At 42.3% G+C, this 10119-nt stretch overlaps 1 protein-coding gene across 2 annotated transcripts in view; it reads left to right on the forward strand.

The window, feature by feature from the left end:
- Positions 1-9616, forward strand: part of MARCO (macrophage receptor with collagenous structure) — a 57321-nt gene extending 47705 nt beyond the window's left edge. Inside the window, exon 19 of one of the 2 annotated variants that reach the window (XM_042446163.1) lies at positions 9398-9616. The gene's annotated coding sequence lies outside the window, so the exon portion shown is untranslated. Of the gene's footprint in view, positions 1-3502; positions 3730-9397 lie in introns of those variants that run through there. The other variant, XM_042446162.1, reaches the window with a different exon arrangement.
- The last annotated feature ends 503 nt before the right edge of the window (positions 9617-10119 follow it).

The raw sequence follows: 10119 nt of genomic DNA on the forward strand, positions 1-10119 counted from the left end.
CTTCACCATTTTAGTTGCCCATCTTTGGACACGCTCCAGTTTCTCAACATCCTTTTTGAATTGTGGTGCCCAGAACTGGACACAATATTCCAGAGCAGAATAGAGTCGCACTAATACTTCCCTTGATCTAGACACTATACTTTTATTGATGCAGCCTAAAATCACATTGGCCTTGTTAGCTGCTGCATCACACTGTTGATTCGTGTTCAACTTGTGGTCTACTTGGACTCACAGATCCCTTTCACACGTAGTTTCATTCAGCCAGGTGTCCCCATTCTATATCTATGCATTTCATTTTTCTGCCGTAAGTGCAGTACAGTGAGCCTGCGTCATACGCAGTCGTGCTATATGTGGATTTGAGCATACGCTGAAACCTGCGTAGAGCCATGCGGGAGCATGCGGGGCACAAGAGGCGGCACATCCCATTTGAATGAATGGGGCGTGCACCCATGGCGCACCCACACCACCACACCACTGCACCGCTGCCATCTGCACAAGCCCCATTCAAGTGAATGGGGCTCGAGCATATGCGTTTTTTGCCATATCCAGAATGGATCCCCGCGTAAGCCAAGGGCACACTGTATCTTATATTTATCTGTGTTGAATTTCATTTTGTTAGCTTTGGCCCAGCTTTCTAGTCTATTCAAGTCACTTTGAATTTTGATCCTGTCCTCTGAAGTATTAGCTACTCCTCCTAGTTTGGTGTCATCTGCAAATTTGATGAGTATGCCCCCAATTCTGTCCTCCAAGTCATTGATAAATATGTTGAATAGCACTGGGCCCAGGACAGAGCCCTGTGGGACCCCACTGGTCACTTCTCTCCAGGATGAAAATAAGTCACTGCTGAGCACCCTTTGGCTTTGGTCAGTCAACCAATTACAAATCCATGTAACAGTTACCTTGTCTAGCCCACATTCTACAAGCTTGTTTGGAAGAATGTCATGGGAAACCTTGTCAAAGGCCTTACTGAAATCAAGATATACTATATCCACAGCATTCCCTTCATCTACCAAGATGTTAATTTTATCAAAAAAGAGATCAGGTTTGTCTGGTATGACTTGTTTCTCTGAAACCCATTAGTTAGGGTCAGATTTGAATTTGGATGTCAAAAGGAGATAGACAAATCCCCATTGCTTGCTTAGAAATACCTTTTCTGTACATGTTCAAAACTGTCAATTTCAGAAGTGCGCACACGCGCGCGCACACACACACACACATGCTCCAGGGAGGGGAGGAGAAACCAGTGAGGGATCCCCTTTGCCGCAAAAGCCCCAGAAACTGTGTGACAGGAAGGCAGAATGAGGCTGCCCTTTGCAAACTCCGTAAAACCACAAAGACACACACAGACAGACAAGAGGGAGAGAGAGAAAAGAGGGGGCCCACCTGATTCCACAGAGGGCTGATCCTCCCCAATGCCTTCCTTTTCCAGGGTATGTCCTCCATTTCTCCCTCCTTTCCAGGAGGACTTCCAAAGCATCTTCCCTCTGCTTTCTCCCAGCAGCTGTGCCCTTAATTAGAGGAGAAAAAGCAGCCAGGGAGCCTAAAGAGTGGAGTGTGCGTGTATCCCTTTAAGGGACGAGAGCATTCTCCCTCTTTGGCACAGCAAGGCACCCTGGGAAATGAAGTCATCTGAGGCTTGCTTTCCACACAGCTGACATTACATGAAGGGAGTAAATTTGCAAGCAAAATGAAAACGTAAATCTGGTAGTTTTGCAAATTTACTTATTTCCTGATTGACCTCACATGCACCCTGCAATCTCTTCTGACTGCCTGCAGCATCATGTGAAAAGCAGCTGCAAATTTGTCCCTAAACCCTGGATGACCCTTCATTGGTCCCACTTTAAACTTCCAATTTTGCCCTGTGTGATAACAACCTAAGAGAAGGATCAAGATTAAAGATAAAAACAGAGTTAAAACAGGCTACAAACAACAGAACATAACCTCTTAACCCCCCTAATCCTAACTCAGTTAAAGCAGGTTACAAACAATGAAACATAGCCTCTTAACTCCTTTAAATCCTAATTCAGTTAAAGTAAGCCACAAACAACAAAACATATGTTCCTAACTCCCATACATCCTAACCTAAAAACAATGGCCTGTTACAGACAGCCAAAATAAAGCTGCTTCGAGTCACAGTGGAGGTATGGTGTTTCAATGATGCATGTGTCTTAAGAGTCCAGAAGCCACACCAAAGCCACGCTCCAGTCCTTAGGGCTGGAGTGTGGCTTTGGTGCGACTTCTGGACTCTTAGGACGCATGCATCATTGAAACACCATACCTCCACTGTGACTCGAAGCAGCTTTATTTTGGCTGTCTGTAACAGGCCAATGTTAGTGTCTCTCTATCTCTTGTTGTTATTGCATGCCTTCAAGTCATTTCCATCTTATGGTGACCCTAAGGCGAACCTATCACTGGCCACTATACCACGCTGGCTCTCCTCTATCTCTATCCAACCATTATTTCTTATCAAATCATAATATCACTTCCTGAGCACTCCATTTGGAAGTATCTTTATAAAATGTGTCCTAGGATTAGAATACTGATCTATTATTCATTCAATTCCACTCCAAGCTCCATCTCTCGCGCATCCTAGGTATTTCCAAAGGTCCATTTTGGCATGTGCTGGGATGGGGGGGGGGAATCCCCAGTATTTTCAAACCCTCAAGCTCACATGCAAGCCAGGATCCATCTTCAATTCTGCTGGAATCCAGCTTTCTTTGAGTTGCAGAAGGAAGCTCACTTTGGCTACCAATATTGATCCAAAGAAACATAGTTTGGGTTGGGATTTGTCCAAATCCAATATATGTCCATACTTTCAGTTCTCTGAGGCACTGTTTCTGACACAAATATTCCTTAGTTTCACCTAAACACATATAATCAACACCAGCTCTGATTATCCAATATGCATAGGGTCACACACTATGTTGTTGTTGTTGTTGTTGAGTTTCTGCCTACATTAGGAAAAACATTGATTTTGTGTCACTTTCAAAAGGGAGATGCAACATTTTGCCAGACCTGTGAGGCACCAGTTTACTTCATCCAATATTTCTATTTCTGTTTCAGCCTGAAAGACATAGCTGGGTACAATATGCAGCCATATTGCTGTGACTATTAAGAAGACTTAGCATTTCTGATATGCACAGTCATATCCTCTCTCCACACAGAAGATATGATGAACTAATATATGTATAAGAAAGCTAGTAAAGAATTGCACAGCTAGGCTTATCATTACTTCACAGCCCCAATTAAGATTTAGTTAAACAGAATGCAATTACATTGTTGTGGATAAAAGGGATACTACTAATTAAAAATGGATATTCCCCCTTAGGAATGGTTATTATTTCCAGCTGTTTTCCCTTCTCCATCCTTGATCATTTTTTATGATGTGAGGCTAAGCTTTTTCAGAACACAGACTGGTTGGTTACAAAGAGGTCCCAAGGTTTAGTCTGGTTTTTAAATGGCTTCCTATAATGTCAACTTTTGTCCTCTACCTCTCCCCTAGGATTTACATGGGAAAGTGATGGAAGATCATCCCCATCTCTCTATTCAGATGTCTGGGTCCGTGTTCCTAACCAACAAAATCACTCAGCAATTATATCAGGAATATAAAGAAGGTTCAGGATCTCCTTTTTGTTGTTGTTGCTAATGAAAAGTCTACACTCACTTAAAATGAGAATGGAGATAATAGATCTGCTGGTTAATCAGTTTTTAAACCCTTTAAAAATTCAGAAAGGGCTCCAGCTGCTCTCTCTCTCTCTCTCTTTCTGCCTCTTGATACAAGTAAATTCAATGCTTGCAAATGGCAAGCATCTTCTTACAAGACATTTTTATTTTATTCATTTCATTGTTACATTCCTCTCTTTCTCCAGTGAGGTCCCAATGTCAGGCTCTCCTCTTCCCTCACATTATTCTCATAAAAATCCTGTGGGGGGTTGGTCAGGCTGCGAGACTGACTGGTGCAAAGTCAGTGGATAAGAAGAGATGCAGGGCAGGGTGCACTACTGCCAGACCTGGAAGTCTACAGGGATACAAAAAGACGCTTTTGCAAAGGTGGAGGTTCATCTGCTAGGTTTCAGACAGGGATTCTGTGTGGCTTGCTGGCCAGCAAAACTGGATTGGAGAAGGATGAGACAAGGGCAGGTTCACCTCACTTGATTTTTCATCCCATGAAAACTCATAGACAGTGATGGATGGTGGCTTCCATGTCAGTGGGGCAGTGAGTCCATTCCAAATTCTATTGATCAGGGGCCATTACAGTTAAGAATCTCATTTCTCCTCTAAATGACAGTTGAGCTGAGGAGCAGGTCTGAAAACCCTCTGAACTCCTCTTCCCAGCTGTTGTTACATGCCTTCCTGGGAGAGCTGGCTTCTCAAATATTTTCCAGTCGACCATTGCTCTGAGCCACTAGTTGGTCTTATGAGGTGTGTGGTCTGAAGTTATAAATGCTTTGTCAGTGTGGCATAGTGGTTTGAGTGATAGACCAGGGTTCAATTCCCCACTCGGCCATGAAACCCACTGGTGATGTGGGGCAAGTCACATTCTCTCAGCCTCAGAGGAAGGCAATGGCAAACTTTCTCTAAAGAAACTGTGCCAAGAAAATCCCATTATAGAATAGCCTTAGGGTCACCATAATTGGAAAATGACCTGTAGGCACACACCCTTGTATATTGACACAATGAAATGATAAAAGCTTCATATCAGCCCTGATCTGTCTGGCAAATGCATATAGGTCCTGAGACATATTCAAATTGCACCTATGAAATATGTGGCAAATCCTCCACATACTGCTGTGACTTAGATGTAATGACTTAATGTGCACATTTATTCTTTGTATCAAGGCTGTGAGTATTGTTATTTGTTGTACTAGGATTTTTATTCTGCTTTCCAGTGTGATGGGTAGCTGGAATTCAAGTAGGGAGATTGAACTGAATGGCCTATGAGGTCCCTTTTAAGTGCTAACTACTCCTAAATAAGGAAATATCAAATTGGAAGACTAGCTAAAAGCCCCATTACAGTGGCTGGCAATACAGCTAGGCCACCATTCTACCTACCACATATAGCAAGGACAGTGTTTCAACACAAATTGTACTATAGGACAAGTACACTATGTCCTGTTTATTTTTTTTCACAGAATGGGTGATGGAAATTTGGTCCATGTTATATTTGGTAGATAGAATGAAATCATTTACTGAGCTACATACTGTATTTGGAAATGCGTGTTGAAAGGTTGGGGGGGGGTTCGGGCAGAAACTCTAAACAATTATACCTTTTATTTAAATATTTATCTTGTTCAAATTTGACTTAAAATCTATAAGTAATTAGATATTGTACTAGCTACGGGGTGTTTTTCCCCCCTGCAAACGGTTTCCCTTAATTTCTTATTCAGACTATGAGTTAGAGCTCTAAAATCATTCCAGTCACACCAGGCATCAAAGGTCTACACAGGAGATTGGGTGTGTGTGTTAGAGAGTTAAATACCCTAATATCTTTGAGATTTGCAAAGATATTTGAGGATTTGCTAAGGGATTCCAGGTAGGATGTAAAAAATGAGGTTTTGTAAGCAACTACTAGAATAACTTTTGGCTACCGCTTAAATAGAAATAGGCATCTGAGCACAGAGAGATTATTTAGATGTGAGCCCCCAATAATCATTGTGATTCAATGACTGCTTTTCCCCCTCCCCTTTTTGAGTCCTCGGTTAAATCTAGTTCAGTGGGGAAAAACACAAACATCTCTCCCTTGCTTTTGTAGTTGGTAAATGAATGTTAGCATGACAAGTCTCAGTGTCAGAAGGAAATGCTTGTGCTAATTACCAGACATCAAATGCTATTAACTGGGGGGGGGGGGCTGAACTATAAAGTGTATTTGACTTTTGGAGGTGTGAATAGATAGAGTAGGATTTAAAAAAGGGGAGGGAAGAAAACTTTTTTCACAAAGCCATAAAAGGATGAGAGGAATACCAACACCCTCACTTTCTGTTCCAGTTTGAAAGTCACCATGATGTAGGGAGATAGAATGATTACTCTAACTATTCTATCTACTATATATTTACAGCCACAGTTTATGTGGCATTGGTCACCAGCAAAATGGTCATGCTTGGTTTGAACCAGGAGATCAAACTGGACTGGGAAACTGGACTTTCACATCCCTAAGGAATTTGCCACATGATGGGATTTTAGCAAGACAACTGAGTGTACTGTATTGATACCCTATGTAAATTACTTACTACAACAACACATGTTGCCCCCAAAAGTAATTTTCAACCCACTATAGATTGCCAATTTATTGCCATTACAATAGAGAGCCAGTGTGGCATAGTGGTTTGAGTGTTGGACTATGATTCTGGAGACCAAGATTCAATTCCTAGCTCAGGCATAAAATCCACTGGGTTACCTTGGACAAGGAACGCTCTCTCAACTTCAGGGGAAAGCAGTGGCAAACCTCCTCTGAATAAATCCTGCCAAGAAAACCCTATGATAGGTTTGCCTTAGGGTCACCATAAATCAGAAATGACTTGAAGGCACACAACAACAACAACAAACAATTGTCTTCATAAACAGGCACCAGTAAATGGTCCTTATGGTGTAAAACTGGGGTGGAGAACCCTTCCCAGTCAAGGGGTCAAATTCCAATTTGGGAAGGGTCCTGGGGGCTAAATTTCAGCTATAGTTGGGGCTACAAGAATGTGAGAGGGTCTCAGCAAAATGGGCAGGGCAGGTGTACATTTTACCAATGAGCCTACTGTAAATCCTAGTACTAGTCATTGGCAGAAACATCAACGTTTATCTGACAAGACACGCCATGAGAACCTAATGGATTCTTATGGAGTGGCAATCAATGCAGCAAAGAACTCTTTCTATGCTACACGTATTGTATCAGCTGAGTCTCGTCCAGCAGAGCTGTTCAGGGTGGTTAAAGAGCTAACCCAACTGTCTCCCACCCTGAACCCATTATTAGAACCAACTATAGTCTGCTGTGACGCCTTTAATGACTTCTTTGCAGATAAAATCTCTCAGATAAAGACTGATCTAGACGCGGACATTGTAACAGAGACAGTAAAAGAGGTGTCCAGTGACTCCATGGACTGTGTTAAACTGGATTAGTTTGAGTTTGTAAATACCAATGAAGTGGACAAGCTTCTTGGAAGTGTAAGGAGAACGACGTGCCCTCTCAATCCTTGCCCATCATGGCTGACCGTTCAGGGAGGGGATGCAACAAAATTTCTACTACATCTTATAATTAATGCACCCCTTAAGGAGGGAATATTTCCATCTAAATTAAAACAAGCGGTAGTCAAACCGCTTTTTAAAAAAAACCCACCTTAGATCCCCTGATAAAAAACAATTACCGACCGGTCTCCCTTTTACCATTCTTGGGGCAAAGTGATTGAGACGGCAGTCACCCTCCAACTCCAAGCTGTTTTGGATGAAGCCGATTATCTGGCCCCATTTCAAACTGGCTTCAGTAAGGGATACAGAGTTGAGACAGCCATGGTTGCCTTAGTCAATGACCTCCATCTGGGCATCGACAGGGGAAGTGTGACCCTGTTGGTGCTCTTGGACATCTCAGTGGCTTTCGATACCATTGACCATGGTATCCTTCTGGAACGCCTGAAGGAGTTAGGTATTGGGGGCACTGCGTTCCAGTGACTGCGTTCCTACCTCTCGGGCAGATTCTAGATGGTGAGGCTGGGGGACACTTGCTCTTCTAAGAGAGATCTGACATCTGGCATCCCTCAGGGTGCCATCCTGTCCCCCATGCTGTTTAACATTTTACATGAAACCGCTGGGAGAGATCATCTGGAGAAATGGGGCATGGTGTTATCAGTATGCTGATGACACTCAAATTTATTTCTCTATGTCTCCGACTGATGCAGTGACTAAGGATGGCATCTCTCCTCTAGATGCCTGCCTTGGATTGGTAATGGGCTGGATGAGGGAAAACAAACTCAAGCTGAATCCAGGGAAAACGGAGGTACTCGCGATAGGTTCCCCAAGTCCAGGGATGGAGATTGGTCAACCAGACCTGGACGGGGTCACACTTCCCCTAAAGGACGAAGTTTGCAGTTTGGAGGTACTTATGGATCCATCACTACAGTTATCATCTCAAGTAGATACGATGGCCAGAAGTGCCTGGTATCAACTTTGGTTGATACGCCAGCTGCATCCTTACCTGGACCGAAAGGACCTTGAAGCAGTGGTACATGCACTGGTAACCTCTCGTCTTGACTTCTGTAATGCGCTCTACATGGGACTACCTTTGTACCAAGTTCGGAAGCTTCAACTGGTGCAAAATGCTGCAGCAAGATTGGTCACTGGAACATCTAGGTCAGACCATATAACGCCAGTACTAAAATCTCTTCACTGGTTGCCGATCATCTTCCGGGCGCAGTACAAAGTGTTGATTATCACCTTTAAAGCCCTATATACTGCATGTAATTCAAAGAGGTATTTGTTAGGAGGCCACAGTCTATACTACTAGACTGTGGCGCAGTGGTTAAATGACTGTACTGGTGGCGCAGTGGTTAAATGCCTGTACTGCAGCCATTCACTCAAAACCACAAGGTTGCGAGTTCAAGACCAGCAAAAGGGCCCAAGCTCGACTCAGGCTTGCATCCTTCCGAGGTCACTAAAATGAGTACCCAGACTGTTGGGGCTAATTAGCTTACTTGCTTGCTAATTAGCTTACTTGCTGTTCACCGCTATGATCTTTGGAATAGCGGTATATAAATAAAACAAATTATTATTACAGTGGTACCCCGGGATACGAAATGACTGCGTTACGAAATTTCCGGGATACGAAAAAATTAGATAGGAAAAAACTGTTCCGGGTTACGTTTTTTTTCGGCTTACGAAAAAATTTTTGGTGCTTTTCGGCGCTTTTTCGCACGAAATCGCGGCTTTCCAGCGCTAGCGGCTATGGCTTTTTCGGGTTGCGAAATCTTTCGGGTTACGAATGGCGCCTCGGAACGAATTAAATTCGTAACCCGGGGTACCACTTTATTATTATTATTATATGGCTTGGGCCCGAGTTACTTGAGGGAACGCCTCTCCCTACACAATCCGCCCCACAGTCTCAGAACATCCGGGAAGAATTTATTGGATTATCCAAAGACTAAATTAATATCAGCTTCCCAAAAAGCATTCACCGTCATGGCCCCTAAAATGTGGAATAGTTTACTGGAAGAGATCCATGTCTGATGTATGGTTTTAATTTGTAATTTTGAAATGTTTTTACTGAAGTTTTATTTATGTATTGCAATTTTTACCCTGTATTTTGTATTTGTCATTGCAATTCTTATCTGTACACTACTATGATCAATGCGGAATAGTGGTTTATAAATAAAACTTATTATTATTATTATTATTATTATTATTATTATTATTATTACCTTAGAAACCTTTAAGGCGGCACTCAAGATGGATCTCTTCTGGCGAGCCTACCCCTCTGATCTGTAGACAACCATAAAGGGAACCTCCACTCTGAGCATGTCTCTTAGACTACATGGTGACATAATGATTTTATTGATGTAATGTAATGTTGTGATTTTATAGACTGTATTTTATATGTAATTGTAATTTTATTGATGTAATCCCACCTCGATCCATAGGGAGAAGCAGGAAATATGAATAAAATTTATTATTGTTGTTGTTGTTGTTGTTGTTGTTATTCTCAAGCAGAATGGCCCCACTGAATCAATATAAGTTCCATTGAGCCAGTGGTTCAACTCGAGTTGAAACTAACAATATAATTCAGTCCAGCATTAGGAGTCAGGCAACTATAACGTCTCTTGGCTCTAGTCCTATACAGTTTATGAATGTTTAAAAAATAGGCTAAGGGGTGTATCTACACACTGTAGAAATAATGCAATTTGATACCACTTTAAGTGTTTTAGCTCCATCCTATGGAATCCTGGGATTTGTAATTTTAATTTTGAGTGCCAAAGAATGCTGGTGCCTTACAAGAGTTCTTACAAGGTCCTCAGCTTTCTCTGCCAAAGAGTGCTGGGGCCTTACAAAACTACAAATTCCAGGCTTCTGTAAGATGGACCCATGGCAGTTAAAGTGGTGTCAAAATGTATAATTTATCATGGTAGATGCATCCTGAGTGTCCTACAT

Source organism: Sceloporus undulatus, chromosome 1 (genome assembly GCF_019175285.1).
Source record: "Sceloporus undulatus isolate JIND9_A2432 ecotype Alabama chromosome 1, SceUnd_v1.1, whole genome shotgun sequence".
Classification (NCBI taxonomy): Eukaryota; Metazoa; Chordata; class Lepidosauria; order Squamata; family Phrynosomatidae; genus Sceloporus; species Sceloporus undulatus.